Genomic DNA, 23369 nt, shown 5'->3' with positions numbered 1-23369 from the left:
GTGAGCATCTATTGGCCAAGAAATTTAATTTATTCATCAAACAAAACCTTCTAGGGGCGCCTGGGTGGCTCAGTGGGTTAAGCCGCTGCCTTCAGCTCAGGTCATGATCTCAGGGTCCTGGGATCGAGTCCCGCATCGGGCTCTCTGCTCAGCAGGGAGCCTGTTTCCTCCTCTCTCTCTCTCTCTGCCTGCCTCTCTGCCTACTTGTGATCTCTCTCTGTCAAATAAATAAATAAAATCTTTAAAAAACAACAACAACAACAACAAAAAAACACAAAACCTTCTAGAGTTCTGCAAATGTACTAAGTATTATCCTAGATGTGGAACATGGTCTCACAGATCTAAGAGTTTCCCATCTTTTTGATCTTAGGACCTCTTTAGACTTAGACTCATACAAATACTTAAGAACTTCAGAGAGCTTTTTGTTTGCATGTCATAAAGTATTAATATTTACCATATTCTGAATTAAACCTGAGAAACTTTAAAACATTAACTTAAAAATAACAAAAATAGAAGCACCTGGGTGGCTCAGTGGGTTAAAGCCTCTGCCTTCGGCTCAGGTCATGATCCCGGGGTTCTGGGATAGAGTTCCGTATCGGGCTCTTTGCGAAGCAGGGAGCCTGCTTCCTTTCCTCTCTCTCTGCCTGCCTCTCTGCCTACTGTCTCTGTCGGTCAAATAAATAAATAAAATCTTTAAAAAATACATAAATAAATAAATGATTACATTGTAACATAAAAATGTATTTTCATGGAAATAACTGGAGTTTCCAGAAAAAGAAGAATAAGAAAAAATTAGCAAGAGGAAGTGGCACTATTTTACTTCTGCATACTTCTTTAATGTCTTAAAAAAAAAAAAAAAGCTGTATTCTCTTGTGTTTCAACTACTGCAACATCTTATGAGAACATACAAAAAAAAAAAAAAAAAACCCACACCAGCATTCATCTGGAGAAAGGAGGCATCTCTTTAGACAATTGTGGATATTCTTTGTACACCACTACATAATAGGCACTAATTTCTTGAAGGTCGGACGCAATAAGGAATCTGAAAGTTTATCAATGAACTTTTCATACTCTGTTAAACTATAATCTATTTGGTCTATCTTGCACTAGAAGGAATCTTTACTCATGTGTAATTCTGTAACATCACACATGTTATGTAGGTCTTCCAAATGCAAACACATTTCATTTACAATATTTAAAAAGCACAAGTTTTTATATCACTACTCTCCTCAGAATCTTTAAGTATTAGGAAGCAATTAAGCATGTGCTTAGAATTTCCAAAAATCTAATTTTCATTTGAAAGCTCAAATGTATCACTGGCAACAAATACTATGAGCTCCTTAACCTGAAGGAAAGGCTCATTTCATTCATTTCTTGAGAAAAAGTCTGTAAAATGCTCAAATCTGAATAACCCTTACTTATCTCTCAGTGTCAATCTTTCTTTTGAGTAAAATTGGATTTTTATGAAAAAGTGGCTAGTTCAGCTAACAACTCAAACAACCACACGTGTTTTTCTTTGAGACAACTGTCTACTACTAGGGTATCCATAAGAAGTACCATACACGGGCTTCCCTTTTTGTCACAAGGAATATTAAAAAGAAATGTATCCAAAGGGTGACATTCAATAGCATTAACACTTTCTGCTCCTCCAACAAGAACATTCTTAATGTTCTCTTTTGTTTTGTTTTGTTATCCTGCCCAGCACCTGGTAGTGGTGAACAATAAAATAACTAGCAAGTACAGTCCGCTGCCACTGTCTTGATATTTGTGCTAAGGGGCCAGGGATTTTTTCTGTATTACATCTGCATTACTGGTAAAAATGTTAACACAGTGAAAAAGGCAAAAACATCCCTTCTTGGAAAAAATTGTTTTGACCTCACAGACCCCCTTCAGAGATTCACAGATCACACTTTTGAACACTACTGCTTTAAACTACTGACGAAAGTACATCAACTCTCCCCTGGGTCTCCAACCAATAGGACCACTGACTCTTATCTCTCGGGGCCCTCTGGTCCTCAGCTTTATAACCGAACCAATTTTCTTATATTGTAAGTTAAAAATGAAACACATACACATACACAACATGTACCTTTGCCCAGACTAAATTCTTACCTGCATGAAAATAAAGCTTAGCTAACTGAGTGCACAAATTCCACTTCATTTTCTTCATCTTGTGCTTTTTTTCCTTTTTGAAAAGGGAAACATTCTCATTTTTTCTAAAACCCAAAGAATTCTTTCTAGGTAAGTAACAGTGGTCCGACGCAACATAATGAATCTGTCCCTGCCAGGGGGAAGGTAGGGAGGCTCTCAAACGTACCAAGGGCTGTGTTGAGAAAGCCCTTCTCACTCCTATGGCAACGTGGAAAGGAAGGGACTCTATTCCAAACAGGGAGGGGAGGGAAGGTAAGTCCATGTGGGTAACCTTAGTTCACTCACGTTCTTGGGTTAACTAGAAATCCACGGGTCAGCCTGGAAACCAAGGGAAAGTAAGAAAGAAAACCAACATCTATTAATACACCACCATGTCCTGGACACTTATTAGGATTCATTCATTGTGGTTTCATGAGGGCATTTAAAGCTCACAGCCCCTCGTATTTCCACAGCTAGTGAGTCACAGGTTGGTCAAACACAACCACATATGCTAAGTCCAAATCCCACAGTGACTCACACCTTTAATGATGTGATTTTTGCATTGAAAGATGTGTCAAATTCCTAGTAACAATTGGAATTAGAACAGGGTTAGAAAACTTTCTGTGGAAGGTCAGGTGGTAGATATTTTGGCTTTGCAAGTCATAAATAAGTCTGTCAGAGCTCCTCAATACCTACAGTGAAATTACAGGTATCAGGTAAACGCGTGACTGTGTCTGTATTCCACTAAGACTATTTATGGACACTGAAATTTGAATTTCAAGTAACTTTCACGTCAAGTTTTTTTTTTTTTTTTTTTTTTTTTTTTTAACCATTCTTAGCTTGCAAGTCAAAAAAAGCTAGATTTGGCTGACAGGCCGAAGATTGTGAATCCTGATTTAGAATATACAGGCTAGAGACTGTTGTTAAGTATTTTACATTCTTCATATCTTCAAAACACTTTTTTAACTTTACACGTATTTTTAGCTAGTGATAGATATAAAAGAATCAGAAGCCAGAATAAAGGGACTTTATTTCTAGTTGTGATAATGACTTACTCAACAAGAAGATACTTTTGCATTAACTTTACTCACTATTGTGATCAGCTTCTGCTCAGGAAAATACATTAAATGTTTATATATATAAAAAAAAAAGTTGACCAAATTGTCTGAGATATTTGGAAAAACACACAATCTATTCTTTAGTTTTGAGATGCCAAATTTTTAACCACTTGATTAGAGAATCTCCTGATCAAAAACTCTAACAACCAAGGGGAATATTTACTTCAATGAGTTATTAGAAGAATCCTATGAGCTAATGGACTAAGCATGTGCTACCACACAGCATACATTTAATGAATATTATCCAATACTGTGCTTATAAAATAGCAAAAATGAAGTCAATATTCTAAAGGAATAACCTGAACTAGGTTCATTTTTTTTTTTAATGCACAAAGAAGTTCACTGCACTGTTATTTATAAAATCAGGGGACACTGAAAATCATTTCTGTAAAATTAAAATCATTCAGTAAACTACTATATCTATAAAATGAATTATAGCACTTTTTAGTTCAGAAAAAAAATCAAAATTTTGCATTTTAATTTTTTAAAAGATTTTATTTATTTATTTGAGAGAGAGAGCGAATGAGGGAGAGGGAGCATAAGTGCGGAGAGGTCAGAGGGAGACGCAGACTCCCCACTGAGCAGGGAGCCCGATTTGGGACTTGATACCAGGACCCCAGGATCATGACCTGAGCCAAAGGCAGTTGCTTCACCAACTGAGCCACCTAGACACCCAAAATTTTACACTTTTTTTTAAAGATTTTATTTATTTATTTGTCAGAGAGAGAGAGAGCGAGAGAGCGCGCACAGGCAGACAGAGTGGCAGGCAGAGGCAGAGGGAGAAGCAGGCTCCCTGCGGAGCAAGGAGCCCCATATGGGACTTGATCCCAGGACGCTGGGATCATGACCTGAGCTGAAGGCAGCCACTTAACCAACTGAGCCACCCAGGCGTCCCCAAAATTTTACATTTTAAAGAAGGTTCTGATTCTAGCTTCCGTGAAAGTGGAATTAAGTACATTCTACCAGTTATCTCCCAGGAATGTGACCCAAACACGCACAGAGTGTAGACGGCAGTTATCTAAAGGGCTTTAAAAGCACATGGCAGCAGGAGACCTGGGGAAGGAATCCAGAAACTGGAAATAAGATCCACCCAGGGATGCCTCCTTTGTTTTCCTCCTATTTCTCCCATCCTAGACTTAAAGGCAGCCCAAAATCTAGAACTCTGTGCCATGACCGACAGAAAGAGCTCCGAGAACAGCCCTCTCTTTCTGGTCTGAGGAGTTGGAAAGAGAGCGCTAAAGATGAGAGGAAGCTGGGAAAGTCCTACAGGTAAGCCTAGTCTTTCAGGCTGTTTACCCCTTCTCCTGCCCCTGCTACCAGGCAGTCCCCCAGCAGTGAAGGCAAGAGCAGCTGATGCCTTCCCCACCTCCGGCCCCACCCTGCGGACACCTAGCTTATTCTCAACCAGAAGACTGGACCCAGGCATCGCCATCTCCTACACTCCGGTCTGGGTTACGTGTCTGTCTGTGCTCCTAGGAAGCTTCTGCTCTAGTTCCATCTACAGGGGGACAGTCCCTTCTACCCCACTCACTGAAATGCCCTAGTCTGGACCTCAGAGAACTGACTGCTCACTGGATATCCACTCTGGGTTTCCTTTTCTGTCCTGTCCTTCCACTGTAACTCAAGTCCTGCCAGAGGAGGATCCCGGCCACACTGCTCATGACTGTGGACCTTGTGCCAACAATGAGTCCAACATATGGAAAACAAGAAATGCAGGCTATGTGAATAAATAAGCATTCTCAAACTGTCTTCCTTTTTGATGAAAAGTATTGTCATATAATGACATTATAAAACGCTGAACACTTCACAAGCACACACAAGGTTCTAAAATATGGTATTTAAGGGCCTTTCCAAACTGGTCAGCATGTAACCTTCTGTACAAGCCACCTCCAGGCTGCTAGGAAAAATTCTTATTTAAACAATTCTTTTTTAATCTGAATGAAGCTTGAGAAAATAACAAGACATTGTAGCCCATGCAAATTATCATCATAGTATGTTTAGTTTTCTCAGTAATTACTTCAATTACATTTATACTGTCTTATTACAAGTTTATATGTGGCCATTCTGATTTTGGCGTCAGAAATTTGCTTTCTCACATGGGCCTCTACGGTTGGCTTTTGGATTCCATCTACTCTCATACCTTCATCTGCCAAGTTAGGTGCTGATGAGGTCGGGCCTCTTTCATGGGCACCCGACAAAAGTGTGGTCTCACCAGCCAACACGGACTGAGTACTTCCCATGTCTAGCGCACCTGACAATAATTCTTTAATCTTTGCAACAACCCAAAGAGGGAAGTTTTAACATTCCCACCAGAAGACAGGTCCAGAGCTGAGCTGACTGGAGCTTTGATTCCGTCTACGCCTGCTCCCCTGACCAGCCACCAGACACCCCACTTAATTTGCCTCTGCTGTCCTTCCTACATTTCTCAACTTTAAAAGTGGTACTGCTGGGGTGCCTGGGTGGCTCAATGGGTTAAGCCTCTGTCTTCAGCTCAGGTTGTGGTCTCGGGGTCCTGGGATCGAGTTCCACGTCGGGCTCTCTCCTTGGCAGGGAGCCTGCTTCCCCCCTCTCTCTCTGCCTGCTGCTCTGCCTACTGGTGATCTCTGTCAAATAAATAAAATCTTAAAAAAAAAAAAAAAAGAAAGAAAGAAAGAAAGGAAGGAAGGAAGAAAGAGGCACCACTGTACACTCTGGGTTCTCTTTGGGAACTGATCAAGATAAAATGTTAAAAATTATTTATTTTGTTCTAAAATATCATTCACAATAAGTACACCTACAAAGTGGCACATGGCATATATTACATAAATGTTAGATACACAAATAAAATCAAATGCTAAGTGCCATTTGTTTCCAATACCATTACTGTCATCGCCTATTTTTACGATTTGTGTTTAAATCTAAAGGTATTACCCAAAGAAGGAATTTTAAAAATTCCAACACAAAACAAATGAACAACAAAAAAAAAAAAACAGAGAACATTTATTCATTATTCACTATTAATGTTGGCAGACACTGAAGTTCAGAATTTCTACCCCCAGTGACACTTTCTTTTCTCAATAATATGCCCTCAGTCTGCACCTTGGCTTTCCTCTTAACACCTGATTACATAATACCTTGTATTAGTCACTCACTTTCATCTTATTCAACTGTTCAAAGCTAATTATAAAATATGTTGAATCCCACACCTGTGTATCAACAGCCCTGAAGATACCAGTGGTGTTACTGAAGCACTTTGGCTTTGTGTTTTCACTTTACAAACTGAGAGTCATTCTCACTCTTCCATTGTATCACCCATTATCTCCATGTTAGAGGTGAGGAAGAAGAAAGGACGAGCAGAGAAGTAAATCATCTGAGACACAAGAGTCAGAGATGGGCTCTAGACTACCAGACATGTGCAGGCGTGGGGACAGGGAGGGCAGGCACTTTCTTGCATGTGACAGTTCTGGAACCAGACCTCCTCACTTAATAAAGACCAGCCAATTTCCTCCAGCTAAAAGATATAAACCAAAATTATAGTCAACATGTCAAAAGTAAGAGACACTGGGTAGATGTGCTCTTTCTCAGAGCTGGAGAGGTCATCAAAACCAACAGTCACTGGCCTTGGACTGTAAGGCACTTCTCCAGGTATAGAAACAAGCCGTTAGCTTCTCTTTCCCGAGTTAAGAACCCCAATCTTCCCCAGATATAAATACAAGTCCTGATGCATGGGGAGGGGTTGGAACCAAGCTAAGTGTTCCATCACTGTGAAATGTTAAACTGCTTCTGCATCTCCATCACATCACAGCTGAGGGCACACAGACAGGCGGCCTGGAATGAGAGAGGACAGGCACACATGCCAGTCCTGCACCCCAAAGCAACACGGTACTGGGACAGACACACAGCGTGTCCATTGATCACTAAGTGGACCAGAGTCCTGCTCTCTGTTCAGCATGACAGACAGAGAGGAAGGAAACACAAACAGGCCCTGATCTTATAGGGGACCACGGCCTCGTAAGGGAGGCAGACTGTGTAAAGGAGAAGGAAGAAAGGGGCTCGACAGAATTGCCAACGAAAAGAAGCCTGGTGAACATACTGCCAGCTATCACGTGCTGATAAGTTAAAATAGCTGCTTCTGTATTCTGGCTGGCCATCCACCACCTGCACGTACTTTACTGGGCCATGTCACACAGTATCTCTCATTTTCAGAATAGAGAACACTTAAAAAAGATAACTTAATCTAATGCACAGGTAATAACCAGCATTGCTGGGACCTGAACTCAGGATTAGCTGAGCACACTCAACAACCTCCACTCAGAAACATTCACTAAGCATCAAGCACGAGCAGGAACTAACCCTACACTGAGTCCGCAGGGATGACCAAGACCTGTCCTGTTTCCGTGCAAGTTACACGGCTGTACAATTCACTTTAGGATGCTGTTCAAGAGCCTCTCACTGAACACGGGCTCCAAGCACAGCCAGACTCCCGATCAGACATGAAATTCACACCGTGGACACCAGTAGCCCTGCATCCTCATCTTGCTCTAGTTCTCAACCTTCTCTACCTTTTTTAGGATTTTTATTTATTTATTTGAGAGAGAGCGTGAGAGAGAAAAGCGGACTCCCCAACATGGGGCTCGATCCCAGGACCCCAGGATCATGACCTGAGCTGAAGGCTTAACCAATTGAGCCACCCAGGGACCCCTCAACCCTCTCTATTGCTGAGGATGGAACAGTTTTTTGAAAAGCTGTTGAGCACCAGGCTGACACTTGCTATCCTTAACTTTCTCTAATCTCTGAATGCTGAATCTTAGTAGCAGTAAAAAAAAGGGGGGGGGAGGGGCATAATTTAATCTTTGTTTAAAGTGTTTTTCTTAATAAGCTGAACTTGGAGGAGGTCTCTGGACTTTTTTTTTTTTTAAAGACTTTTATTTATTTATTTATTTGATAGAGAGAGGTCACAAGTAGGCAGAGAGGCAGGCAGAGAGAGAGGGGGAAGCAGGCTCCCCGCTGAGCAGAGAGCCCGATGTGGGGCTCGATCCCAGGACCCTGAGATCATGACCCGAGCTGAAGGCAGAGGCCTAAACCACTGAGCCACCCAGGTGCCCCAGGTCTCTGGACTTCTTAACCCTGCCGGGCTGCAGGATCAGGTCACAATAAGAGGGATATTTTCACAGCCTAATAATTAAAAGAAACATGATCTCTCCAGAAACCCATAATGTATACCTAATAAAGCTGATTATTCAATAGTTTGGTAATAACAATTAAAAGATCTATAAATGCACTTCCCTCTTACTTCTTTTCTGAGATCAATATGGTAATAATCTCCCCTTCACAAAGCATGACCAGTATGAGCAAGTGTACAAGTTAAAATTAAATACATAAAATACATAACTTTATGTAAAACTATATACATACATTATTTTCTATAAATATATTTATATACTGTATGTATGTGTGTATTTTTTCAAGATTAGTATCCGACATACACACATGTACGTAAATACCCATATACACATGCACAGCTACCCATGTGCACACACAGCAACCATTTCTGAAAATAAGGTACATTCAAACTGAATTTTTTAGCACTGATTTTTAAAAAGATACCATTTTTGAAGCACTTCTATGTGTCAAAGTACAACAGTGTTTAAGCAGTCCTTAAAGCCCAAGAATTATAAAGACTCTCCCAGTTACTCAAGCCAACATCCGTGTTCTCCCTGTTAGCACAGATACTGAAGTGGAATTCAGGCAAGCTGGTCCTTCTCTCCCTTCCTTACCGAACCGTCCACCCAGAATTCCTCACCAACCAGAACCCACCGTGCTCTCTCCAGGTTCCAGGAGTTCATGCTGCTATCCATTCCCCCCTTCTCCTTCACCTGTGTAAGCTTTCAGTTCAGTCTGTGAAGTCTCCTTCCAAACATACCCCTGAGTTACACCCAAGCGCTCCTCCAGCAGCGGGGCCACACTTCCTTCAGGACACCCCCCACCCCCACTCCACCCAGCTCCTGCAGTGCCTAATACAACAGGTATTTAATAAATTCACTGATTCCACAAACATCTGCAGCCTACTATGTGCTAGGAAATTCACACTGAGCAGAGACACCACACTTGTCCTACCAGACCTTAAATGGTAAGTATATTAACAACCATTGACAAAAGATGTCAAATGAGAACTATCCTTAGACATTAGGTGTAAAATATTTAAATGACTTAAAATTTTGGGGAAAAAAGACAAACATAGAGGAAAGAATGCAGGAAGAAAATCTGTTTCATATAGATCTATAGGTTTGAGATCAAAATGCCAGATAGAAGAGAAAAATTTTTATACAAATTAGTTCAACCATCCTCTTCTAGAAAAAGAGACGGAATCAAAAAGAACTTGCTTTTCCTTCATCAGAGATGCTTCTGAAAATAAGTATTTGTTTGCAGAATGATTCATGTTTGATCAGATCTGATAACAGTATTTCTGCGAATCTATTTGTCACAATTAATTATGTCAATTTATAATAAATATACACCATATAAGAATGGGTTTTGCTACACAGGTAAACATCACTGTTATTATTCAAACTGTGTGCATATACTGAAAACACCTGGGAGACAAAACATGAGACATCCCTCCCTAAACATGCACAAAGTATATATAAACAACAACTAATGTGCCTTTCTGAGGGAGCTTGTGTGCAGATCATTAACTCTTCTCACTTAGGAAACAGAACATGCCCCCTCCTAGAAGCAAACCTCTTTCTGGGAGGAGTTCAGTCCTCTGACCTCCACATCGCCACACACAGGAGCTCAGAGAAGAACCTAGAGCAAGTAGGCTTCTTATAGACAATACTGCTCCTGAAATAGTCCTTCATCCAAAATGTTCACTGAGCGTCTTCTACATGCCAAGCCCTGTTTTGACTAAGCCCTGTTTTGACTATTTGCACCAGCAGCAAATAATATAAAGACCTGCCCTCATGGAGTTTATGACCTGCAAAGGGGTGATGCCTTTAGAAAAAATATAAAGCATTATACATGATATGGGAAAGGGATAGAGTCTCACTGACCTCTTCATTTGCTTTTCAAACCATGAGGTCTGCATGCGGACCCTGAGCCAGGACAGCCTGTGGACACTCAGAAAGCTATTCCAAAATGGAATGCATGAACCACATTGCCCAGGCATGTTGCTCTTTACTCTCTGGGCCCAGAGTCCAGGGTGGTCTTACTGCCTGGCACAGGTCAGTAACAAAGACACAGGTAGAACCCAGGAGCTCAGGCTTCTGGCAGTGATACAACAATCCTGACCTATCTTTGTAAGCCATTCTGAGTGCCTAGGCTAGAAACCAGGGTGCCCATCAATTCTGTACATCTTATGGTGTTATCAAGAGTCTCAAGTGAAACAGCAGGTGAAAATCTTTGGTAAAAGCCCTATAAAATGCTCTCAAATGCCACCACTGCTATCATCGCCATCTTTATCATCATCATTTGGTCATCGCCATCATCATCATCTTTACTCTCATCATTTGGTCATCTTTACCATCTTTACCATCATCATCACCTTTACCATCATCATTTGGCCCTATTTATGTTTGATTATAACATGGAGAAATGGCTGATATTCTAGAAATTAACTTCCACCAAAAAGATCAAGCTATCATATGGAACCTTACAGGAAAACCCTTCCTGCAAGGAGCAGAGCTAGAGTTTGCATGGAAATGATACTGACAATTAAGCAAGTGACCAAACAGAGAACAAACCCCTACAATCTGCAGGCAAACTGGCCATTGGGTGATGCGATACCAAGGGTGACCCACTCCCCTCATTCACACCACCCCTGCATACCTCCAAACCTCTGGTTTTCTGGTTGTCATGCTCTCCTCCAACCCTGCACACAGCTGGCAAGCTCTTGTTCATTCTTCAAGGTCCAACATAAAAAGTACCACCGCTATGGCTTTTCTCATCCCATCCAGACTAGTTCTGGGTTTTCTCATCAGCACTGGTTCATTCATTGTTTCTTACTGAATGCCTACTATGTGCCCGTCAGTGCTGGAGCCACAGCACTGAACAGACATGCTATTCGCATGCAATTTCTATTCCAGCAGGGAAGGGCAGACGACAAATGGGCCATGTCAGACGGTAAAGGGGTGCTCTGAAGATGGAATGGAGCAAGGAGGGTAACCGAGGCAGGGAGAGGACATTGTCAGGGCAGCACACAGTTCCACAGTCCAGTGGGCATGCCCACAGACCATGGTGGCCTGCACCAGCACAGCTCTCCACGAATGCCAACAACAGAACGGCAGCTACCATGGACAGCTCCCATCGCCCAAGCCAGGAGGGCCTCCCATGTCACAGGGTTTCATCTCCACCCCCAGCCAGACCTGCAGAGCTATCTGCCACATCAGACCCCGCCTGAGGACATCTGGGCAGGAAGGGCTTACACTACTTGGCCAGGACACATAGTCAGCAAGCAGGAGCAACAAGGCAGATCTGAATCTAAGCCAGCCAACAACCCCAGAGGCCTTATTCTTAGTCACAATCCAATACTGTCTTCCTATACTGGACATTCAAAGTCATCTTACATCAAAACAAATTGGAATTGTGCATTTTGCTCTACTACACATCTAGAAACGGCTTGGACTGGCCCCCAAACAGAGTCTAAGAGCTCCAGGTGGGGAGCGAGAATGAGCAGGTCATGACTGGATCCACCCGTGCTAAGGTCTCGGGGCTGTGGAAGAGCAAGCTCCGCTCTGCAAGAGGAAGCGGGAATCCCCGCACGCAGCAGAGTCAGGCACCTGAACGGGCTACCTTTAGAGCACAGCACACTTATTGGAATTCAGAGTATGAATCTGATTCGTATACTGTATCCTATTTAATTCCAAAAACTAATTAGCTTCAAAGATTCTCAAGTACAGACAAGGCCCTCCGCCCACTCCCCCAGCCGCCATGCCACAGCTTCAGCAGCCTGAGGTCGACAGCAGTCACAGGCATGTGCAGACAGCTGTAAGCCACAGTGAACGCGTCCCCGGGCAGCTGAGGGTGATTATCTGCCACAATCCATCATGCTTCGGGTTTGGTGCCGGACAACAGTGCAACTATAATAACGACCGGTTTGAGAAGATGTTTTCCGACAGGTCTGACCATTGTGCCACGTGCTTAAAAGAAAGAAAAGGGTCCATAAAATATGATCAGCGACTTTCAAACATAAGCCAAGTTCAAAGAGGACTGAATTAGTAAATACAACTTTTCAGTAGAGAACACCATCAGTCTGACCTTTTCAACGGGAAAGGGGTACAGAGAGAGGGAGAGAAACGCAGGGAGGAGGGAGGTGATATCTGGAAATGCTAGGACAACAGCAAAAAGGATCTGTCCTAGGAACAAGCACAAGAATGGAAACAAAACCCCATGATTTATTTAATGGACTTTCTTTTCTAAATGATCTGACAGAAAGAGCTTTATGAAAAAGAAAATATAAACACTGCTGGGCACTTGCTACATGCCAAGCACTAGTCAGACTCTTGAAAAGTGTTTCACTTCCCGCCCGTTCAACCTTCTCACCTCCCAACAGCACCGCTGGTGAGACAGTGCTCTCCACTCTGCAGAGGTGGTTTACCTTGTATGAGTCCTCACAGCTGTAAACTAGACCAGAGCACCACTGATATCTTCTCTCCCAGACTAAAACTTGCCCAAACAAGGAATCAGAATCTCAAACAGCAAGCTTTCCCCAGCTTCTAATGCTACTCCTCACCTATCCCAAAACACAGAAAACACACACACACACACACACACAGAAAGAGAAAGAAAGATGGGGAGAGAGGAGGGCACACCATGGAGGTGTGAGGACAACTGAGCATATCGAGGATAGAGAACTATCTCGGAGGAACACAAGGTCTCTCCCAGAAACCGGTCCTGGGACACAAGAGCTCAGTCCTGCTTTCTCTTTTCATTAGTATTAAGCCTGATAAATAGAACCAATTCCTATTTCACCAGGGAAGCACTGTAAATTGCTTTATAATTCCACTGCAGGTTTTATCAGATGCAAATCCAAACACTAGATACATCATTGCTAATTATTTTTCTCTCTGTTCTGTGGACAGCTTTAGCTATTTTGTTCATCTGCCCAACAAGTAACTCTGACCTTAGATATTAATGTAATACCCAATACCATGTAATACCATGTAAATACTCAGTTTTTTTAGCTCAGTGAAGTATGCTCCCATGACCAAGGAAACATAAAAGGTGACAGGCTGACAGCCTCCATATATGCTCTCTACTTAGCATCTCCCTAAATAACCACAGCTTAGGCAAACAATATAAATTATCCTGGTAGGGCGCCTGGGTGGCTCAGTGGGTTAAGCTGCTGCCTTCAGCTCAGGTCATGGTCTCAGGGTCCCGGGATCGAGTCCCGCGTTGGGCTCTCTGCTCGGCAGGGAGCCTGCTTCCTCCTCTCGCTCTCTCTCTGCCTCTCTGCCTACTTGTGATCTCTGTCTGTCAAATAAATAAATAAAATCTTTCAAAAAAAAATAAATAAATAACAAATTATCCTGGTAGCTGAATCACTATATTGTACACCTGAAACTAATATAGTACTATACGTGAATTATGCTAAAATTGAAATTTTCATTATTTTGTAAAAAAAGAAATTATTAAGAATGAATTTTTTTTAAATATGATTCAGAAGACCTCATTTAAATATATGTACATACACTACTGACTGGCAGAAAGTTTAACTGGTACAACTCATCTATAAATCAATTTGGCAAATGTGGGTCAAGAACCTTTACAATGCTGATAAACTCTGACCTCTTTAAGCCAACTTCTGGGAAACTGTCCTCCAGAAATTACCTGAATGCCCGCTGCAGAGTTATGTGCAAAGAGGTGCACTGAGGCACTCACTGAAGATCTACTATGTTCTAGGCATGGTGGACACATGGTCCTTGCCTTCAAGGAGCTCAACCCATCAAGAGAAGACACATATTGGATGGAAATAGCAACCCAGTGTGAAGGACGAGGACAGAGGGAGGCAGAAAAGGGAATGAAGGAAAACCCAGCCAGAGGTGACAGCGGGCGGCAAGCAAGTCTCTCCGGGTGGGGTACCCCAGCCGAATTCCTAAAAATTTAAATGAGTTAATTAATAAGCACATCGGAAGGGAAAAGGCATTTCTGTTAAAAAACAAAACACAACACACAGTCTTCAAAAGAGCATATGGTTTTCACGAATCAGACAAGAAATCCAGTGTGCTAATAACCTCAGGACCCAATGACAGAAATAAGGCTGGAGACCACAGAAAGGACGATACTTTCCTGAGAAATTAAGATTTTACTGTTAAGATATGAAGAAACAGTAAAATCTTTTAAACACAGGAATGACTGCTTAAAAAGATTTCCTTTTATTTTGATGTCATTACTTTGTATTATGTTGCTAACCAACATATACATAGTACATCATTAGTTCTTGATGCGGCATTCGACCACTCATCAATTGCATAGAACACCCAGCGCTCATACATCACATACCCTCCTCAATACCCATCAGCGGGCTCCCCCAACCCCTCACTCCCTCCCTCTGAAACCCTCAGCTTGTTTCCCGGAGTCCAGAGTCTCTCATGGTTTGTCTCTGTCTTTGTCTCTGATTTCTTCCTCTTCAGTTTTCCATCCCTTCCCCTCTGGTTCTCCACGCTATTCCTTAGTCCCACACATGAGTGAAACCATATGATAGTTGTCTTTTTCTGCTTCACCTGTTTCACTTAGCATAATCCCCAATGGAATATCACTCAGTCATCAGAAAGGATGAATAACCACCATTTGCACTGCTTCCTTTCAAAATGCAAACCTTAAGAGAGAGGAGAGAAGCACCGGTGGTAAGGACGCAGGTTCAGGCTGTCATACCCTCAAAGCTAGGGCAGAAATGGACACGCTGCAAAGCAATGGGACAGACAATTCCAAATTATAATTCCCAAAACTGAAAGTGCTCATTTGTGAAGAATCAGCTGAGTATATGGTGTCTGCATAGCATGGAGTACTACATAGCCGTGAAAAACAGTGTTTTCAACTTCACAATGACCTAAAAAAACAATTATATTAGAACATTAAACTGAACACAAAAATCTAAAAATCTATATGGAGAAAGAAACTAAAATACTGACAATGACTATTCACAAATGATAGCTTTCTAGGGAATGCAACTTTAAATAAAAAAAAATTTTTATACTTTCTTTTTTCCAAAATAAGCAATCATTTATCAAATGCATAAAGGGAGCTTTCAATGCACCAGGCACATGTGCCAGAACTAGTTATGCAGTGGTCTATAAAACAGACATGAACCCTGGCTTCACCTGCTCCAAAAATAAGACTGTATTTATCAGAAAAATACTCATTTTTAAATTTAAATCCAAAAGCAAAGAAAGGAAGGAAATGTCTTGAAATCATTAATTACCTTTAATAGACTTTTAGTAGATCCCTTATGGTTTTCTATAAAAGATCTGTCATCTATGAAATACAGTTAAGCATACTTCTTCCATGCCAATGCCTTTTATTTCATTTTCTTGCCTCACTACCCTGGCTTGAACCTCCAGAACAATGCTAAACGTATGGGTGAAGGCTAAAATATTTGCTTCTTCCTCATCTTAGGGCAAAGTCTTTCACAATTATGATGTTATCTGTGGGTTTTTCATAGATATCCTTTATTACCAGGTGTGGAAGTTCCCTTCTATTCCTAGTTTGTTGAATGTTTTATCATGAAATGATAAATGAATGTTTAGAACTGACCAAATGCTTCTCCTGTGTTTATTCAGATGACTAAGTATTGTTTTGTTTTGTTTTGTTTGTCCTGTATTCCATTGATGGTATATTAACTAAATTTTCAATGCTAAACCAACCTTGCATTCCTAGGATAAATCCTATCTGATTATAGTATGCAATCCTTTTTATATATTGCTGGATTTGGTTTGCTAGTATTTTAAGGATTTTTGTTTCTATATTCATAACAGAGATTGGTCAGAGTTTTTTTTTGTGTATGTGATGTCTTTGTCTGATTTTGTAATAAGGGTAATACTGGTATCATAGAACGATTTGTGAAGTATCTATTTTTTTGGAAGAGTTTGTCAAGAATTTGTATTAATTATTTTTTAAATGTTTGGTAGGATTTACCAGTAAAGTCATTTGGACCTGGGCTCTTTTCAGTGAGTAATTTTTATTTTAATTTTTTAAAAAGATATTATTTGACAGAGAGGGAACACAAGCAGGGAGAGGGAGAAGCAGGCTTCCTGTTCAGCAGGGAGCCTGATGCAGGGCTCAATCTCAGGACCCCAGGATCATGACCTGAGCTGAAGGCAGATGCTTAACTACTAAGCCACCCAGGCATCCCACAGTCAGTACTTTTTATTTATCAATTCATCTCTTCACCATTCTATTCAAATTTTCTATTTCTTCTTGAGTCAATGTTGGTGGTTAATGTTCTTCTAGGAATCTGCCCATTTCAATCAAGTCATCTAATTCATGCACATACAATTGTTCATAGTATTTCTTTACAAGCCCTTTGATTTCTGTAAAGTCAATAGAAGGTACCCCTTTTCATTACTGATTTTAGTCATTTGAATCTTCTCCCTATTCTTTTAGTCAATGCAGCTGTAGTTAAATATTGGTGAACTTTAAAAAAAACAACAACTTCTGGTTTGTTGATTTTCTCTATTGTTTTTCTATTCTCTTTTTGATAATTTCCATTCTAATATGTATTATTAGCAGACATCTACAGAAGACGTTCCCTTGACAGCAGCAGAAACTAATTTCTCTTAAGCCACATGGAACATTCTCAAGAACAGATCAATCTGTATTATTTCCTTCATTCTGCTTATTTTACATGTAATTTGTTTCTTTTCATAGATCATTAAGAAGATTAGATAACTGATTTGAGATTGATCTTCATTTTTAATACAGGTATTTATAGCTATAAGTTTGCCTCTAAGTGATACTTTAGCTGCATCCCATAAATTCTGCTATGCTGTATTTTCATTTTCATTCATCTCAAAGTATTTATTTTTTTTTAATATTTTATTTATTTGACAGAGAGAGAGAGAAATTACATATAGGCAGATAGGCAGGCAGAGAGGGAGGGAAACGGGCTACCCGCTGAGCAGAGAGCCTGATTCGGGGCTCGATCCCAGGACCCCGAGACCAGGACCTGAGCCAAAGGCAGAGGCTTAACCCTCTGAGGCACACAGGTGCCTGAGCCACCCAGGTGCCCCATCTCAAAGTATTTTCTAATTCTCCTTGTGACTTCTTTGGCTCATCAGTTATTAAAGTGTCTATTAATTTCCACATATTTGTGAATTCCCCAAGTTTCTTTCTGCTATTGATTTCTAATCTCATTTCACTGTGGCCAGAGAACATCCTTTGCATAATCCTTTAGAATTTACTGAGGCTTGTTTTATGGACTAGCATATGATCTGTCCTGGACAATGTTCCATGTGACTTAAGAAAACTGTTGTTTCTGCTACTGTCAAAGGAACATGTTCTACAGATGTCTACTAAGTCTAGTCAACTTATAATACAATTTAAGTCTTCTATTTCCTTACTGATCTTCTATCTAGTTGTTGTATCCATTACTGTAAAAGTGTATTGAAGTCTCAAACTATGATTGTTAAGGAACACATAATAATTTAAGAACATTGTATTAGTTTCCTATTGCCACCATAACAAATCACCACAAATTTAGACAGTTGAAACAACATGAACACAATACATTATAGTCCTGGAACTTCTAGGATAAGTATATAAAGAAGCAGGTCTTAGAGAGGTTCCAAAGAAGACTTCTACCCCATGTCTTCCCCATCTTCTAGAGGCTGCCAGCATTCCATGGCTTGTGGCAACACCACTATAATCACTGCTTCCACTGTCATATGCCTTCTGTCTGACTCTGACTGCTCCTCCACATCTCCCTTATAAGAAGGAGTGAGATTAGACCAGGCTCACCCAGAGGATCCATGATAATATCTCTATCTCAAGAACATTAATAATATTTGCAAAGTCATTTTTGCCACATAAGGTAGTATTCACAAATTCTAGGGCTTAGAATATAGACATATTTGGGGAACACTGATCAGCTCACCATAAACATTACTTGAAACAAATTACTGAATCAAATCTGACACAAATTGTTGAATCAAGTCCTCCTAGTTTGTTACAGGTCACTGAGCTCACCAGGGTCAGTAAAAACCAAGCACCTTTTAGCCCTACTTTTGAATATATAAACTTGTGCTCTTCGGGCATTCTTTATCAGTTTAATTACTACATCAGCCATGTTTAGTTTCTTTTCTCTATATTTTCCTCATATTTTATGGAATTATTTCACGTGATCAAGCTGAATATGTAGGACTGAAGCATGAATCTGTGGACAGTTACGCCTTCTACAGCACCACAGAAAAGAACACCGGTTTTTGGTTCAACAGAGTTTGGTTTTAATCTTGCCCTTCGCCTTTGTCAGGCCTGATTTTGTTATAAAATGGGGGTGTTGACATCTATCTGTATAAGCTGCTGTAGAGAGTAAATAAAGCGATGCATGAAACAATACAGAAAATCGTGGGAAGCAGGGACGAAGGAGGAGCTCAGAAAGCGCTCGCTCAGACTGGGAGGGTCTACAGACAGGCAAAAAACAGAAGGGCAGGGGGAGGGAGAATGGAGCGTCAGGTCAGTCAATTAACTACCTGGTCATTCTGACACATGAACCAAACGATCTTTGGCAAACGCTTGAAAGGTACTCTGAATATTATCCAGATAACATCTTCCGTATGATGATGAGGTCCACAAGGCCCTTACATCTTAATCCACTGGAGTAGGGAAGCAGATTGAAAAAATCCAAAGCACTCAATTACAGGCTGGCCATGTGACATGAGACCAGGCACAACTTCCACAAAAGCCTGTTTTCTCCCCTGTCAAATGGAATCTGTGTCTTTTATCTCAGAGACCTGCACTAAGAATTGAGAAAAATACTGTCTGTATATCTTCTGGCACTTAGAGAGACTCAATAACAGCTCATTATTATTAATAATTATGTGACGCCGACAACTTGTTAATATCTCTGGAACCCCTGATGTATAATTCGAGATAATATCATAACACATGAAAATCCCTAAAACCAGGCTGAAGATGTCCTTGGTAACTGGGCAAACATCAGCATTCTGCAGCCTGCCCTAATCCCTCTGTGGTAGGAAAAAAACCCACGTCTCCCTCAAAGACAGCCATACAACCTCATCTCCAGAATCTGTAAATGTTAAGTTTCATGGCGAAGGAAAACTGCAAGCTGCAGATAGAACTAAAGTTGTTAATCACTAAATCTTAAAATGGGGAGATTATCCTGGATTACCCAGGTGAACCCAAGGTAATTACACAGAATCCTACAAACAGATGAGAAAAGCAGGAGAGAGAGGCCTACAAGGACAGCTGTGTGGAAAGAACCCAGCCTGACATTGCTGGCTTTGAAGATGGGGCAAGGGGCCCGGTGCCCTGGGCTGTGGGCAGCCTCCAGCAGCAGGAAGAATTAGGGCACAATTCCTGCCCTTGAGTGCCAGAAAGGGCTGCAGCTCTGCTAACAGTCTGACTTTAGTTCAGTGAGAACCATTCCAGACTCCTGCCCTCCAGAACTGGAAGATAATAAAGCCACAAAATCCCTGGCAATTTGTTATAGAAGGGGTAGGATACTGATACACTCTCCCATCCTGTTTTTCAGTTTTATTGTAAATAAGTCACAAATAACATCTGAACGTAGAAACTGAAAAAACAAATTGTTTTTGTTTTCTCTACCCAGATGGCCCTCACCTTTAATGAAATCTCTTAAGAAAATCACTTCTTGCTGAATATACTGATGAGGGATCTGAGCAATGCTTTGATTCTTGGCCCTTGTAATAAAAAAACAGAAGATATTAAACAATATAAATGGACTCATTATCATTTTGGAACAATGGTGTTAATAATATAATTAAGGTATAACCCACTGCATACATTACCTGCTGTTAAAAGAAGCAGCCAACTCAAGAGAACCCTTTTTTATTCAAAACGAAGCAAGACATGGAACCTACTTCCCTTGGGCATCCTAGCGTCAAGTATACTGTATATTAGGTTTCGAGGCAAAGTTTATGGTTTGAAACCTATTCTGCATGTTGTGATTTTGTTTAATAGAGGAAATACTGCTTCTTTAACATAGATGTATTAACAGCGGAGGCCAATAATCACTACAAACAAGGACCCCAAATCAAGGTACTCAGAAAGCTTATTATTAGTATTTTTCAAGCCAATGGCAAAACTATTCTGGAAAATGGTTTTGAAATGTCACTCAAGGAGAAAGTAACAACTTGAGGCTGTAAATTAGGACCTAGTGTTTCATTAATTCCTAGTATGGTCTGCGGCCAAAGGAGCTAAAATACAGAGAGTCACCGACACACTCGCATCTGTGGAGGATACCAAGGATCCTTGCTGTCCCCCCAAAACCAAGACATCACCACCCGTGAGAAAGAACTGTGGTTCCATGGACTCGTCTGGACCACCACAGTGGGTCCAAGCACTAGAAGGTGACAATTCCAGGGCAAGCAGACAAGAAAATAAAAAATATCAGATGAGGGAACCTTTCCAGACTTTTCTCCTGGAATTCGCCATTTGGGGCCCATTTTTGCACCGGCTGTCCCAGGAAGAAAGCCGCAGGCTCTACCATTGGGATGAGGTTTCTACCACCCACGCCGGAGGCCAAACAGCAACACTAGGGGAGGCAGCACGAGGCGGATGATGAGTGTCTCCTTCCCGAAGCCCTCGAGGAAGGGAGGTGGGACCGATCAAGCCGTCTCGGCTCCTGTGTCCAAGTCCTGCGGCCCCCGTTCTCTGCCAGCAAGGGCATTATGCTGCCCCACAGTGGTGTCCCGGGGAGCCTCTGAAGCCCCGCTCTTCGGCTGCAGGTTGGGCAGCAGGTTTCAGCTTCGGGATGGATGGCAAACCCACCCTTACTGCTGACTATAGCAACACGAACCCAAGCGTTCACGAAGAAAGCAGTGATCTCAACAGGCCTCTGCTGGTGAAAATTAAAAGCCACAAAGCATTTTGCTCAAATTCAGGCTCTACCGGGAAAGTGTGAACCAGCTCAACAGTCAGTCCGGAAGACGTGTGCTCACAAACGTGAGCGGACGCCGAGCCAGGAAGCTCTGCGGACAAACACACCCAGACAACCTGACTGTTCCACCAGCCACTTGAGGCTGGAACCGGCTCGGGGCTGGAGAAACCTGCAGAGATCCCGCTTTGCTTAAGCATCACTGGCAGCGACAAACTTCAAGATTCCTATGTGAGGAGAAGTGCATCACACATGCACACAAAAAAAGCTTTTAAAATACAAAGTTTCAAGTGTAATTTACATGGCTGGACTCACACGCCCTTCATGAAGTAAGAGAAGGAAACAACAGAGGGTTTCTTCACCTTTGCCCACAACCCCAGTGTGGATGCGGCCACAAGGGTCTCTTTGTCCTTTCCCCTTTGCGGTCTGCACCCTCTCCCCAGGGAACCTCCTCCACCAGGGTTTCAGCTACACACAATGTGTTCTCAGCGCAATCAGACGTCTGGGAATACCACGCGGAACTCTTAGCTCACACACTGTCCCACCTGTATTGTTCAATGTCCCATATGATCCAAAACATGCAGCCGGTTGAACGCATCCACGCTCCTTAGCCATCGGTTTACAGGCCCTGCACATTCGAGTCCCTGCCGGTCCCGCTACCTCGCTTCTTAGCACATCCCTGCTTTTACTTTGTGCTCTGGACAAAGAGATAGAAGGTGCTTCCACGTGTATTATCCATTCAACAGACACCAAGTGCCTACTGTGTTAGGCACCATTCTGAGCACTAGAGACCCAAGCAGCTCAGAGTCTCTCTTCTATACAGTGTTGAGGTGCATCACTAAATCCTCGCAAGAAGTCGGGGCGGGGGGGACAGGTAGGCAGTACCGTGCCTACTTGAACAAACCAAGGAACTGCGTTTGGAGAGGTGAAGGTACGTGCTCACCTCAAATGAGATGAAAACACTCTCCATGTCTCTTCAACAAAGCACCCTGAGATAATGAATTCCTTGCCCCTAACGCACAGAACAAGAATGTGAGACCAATTGGCTCCTCATCCTACAAACATTACTGAGATCCCCTATCTCCCAGGCACTGTGCTGGGCACCGGGCGGGAATCAAAGAGAGTAAGTCACGTTTCCTGTCTGAACGACCTTGGACTGTTGTGGGAGAAAGAACTCCTAACAAGTCATTACCATCTGGAGTGTGATAAAGCCAAGGACGGCAAAGAGGAGGAAGGGTCCCATGCAGGGGACACATGAGGGAGGAGAGGAGGAGCCCCCTTGAGCACACTACCTGCCTGACCGGGCGTCCTGTGATCAATGCTGAGGCGTTAACTGACCGGTGTCACAGGTGTGTCACCCTCTGCAGCTGCCCCAGGAGTCACACGTGGGTCGGGATAACGTACCACTCCCAGGCCGTGCCAGAGGACCCGGCGCTGGTCTTTCCTGTGGCGCTTACCACCCCGCTCTGTGTGTATCTTTTAACTTGGCTGCTTCCCTACTGAGCTGAAAACTCCTTCAGCCCAAATAAAGTACGACCCAGCGCTGTGTCCCCACACTTAGCCCCACTGAGGAGCACGATCCTTTCTGAAGAACACCCTCCAGTCCAAGGTGAAAGGCAGGAGAAACACACAGCCTGTCAGGACTCTCCCAAAGCGTCACTGAAAGGTGGACAGTCATTTCTGGAAAGAGTAAGAGTCTGAAGTCTCACTGACAGATCTGGCTGTTCCTGTGCCGACAGCATCTTGCTGACTGTCCAAGCCCCAATGCTATTTCCTGCTGTGACTCCTTTACTGGAAGGGACATGGCGCTCTCACAGACACTGGGGAGCCAAGAACTCACGTGCAGCCTTCTAAAGGAACGCTTCGAGAAGTACACAATGGCTGTCAAGTCTGTCCCTGTGCCTGTGCAGGGCTCCTTGATGAGGGGACAGGTGTGCTGCTGGGGAAGGGGTGCCCACAAGATGCCAGGCACTTTCCAGATTTTCGCATCATCATTTTCTAGATGGAGAAACTGAGGCTCACAGAGCTTATTATTACCAAAAATAACATCCCAGTTTACCACTTATGAGCAT

The 23369-nt window shown here is 42.3% G+C and overlaps 1 protein-coding gene across 3 annotated transcripts in view; it reads right to left on the bottom strand.

The window, feature by feature from the left end:
* KHDRBS3 (KH RNA binding domain containing, signal transduction associated 3) overlaps positions 1-23369 on the bottom strand; it is a 186628-nt gene that overhangs the window by 149795 nt on the left and 13464 nt on the right. The window lies entirely within an intron of this gene.

Source organism: Mustela putorius, unplaced genomic scaffold (assembly GCF_011764305.1).
Source record: "Mustela putorius furo isolate JIRA1106 unplaced genomic scaffold, ASM1176430v1.1 tig00000228_pilon_pilon_pilon, whole genome shotgun sequence".
NCBI lineage: Eukaryota > Metazoa > Chordata > Mammalia > Carnivora > Mustelidae > Mustela > Mustela putorius.
The sequence above is the reverse complement of the archived record's forward strand: the minus strand, read 5'-3'. Positions and strand labels throughout refer to the sequence as shown.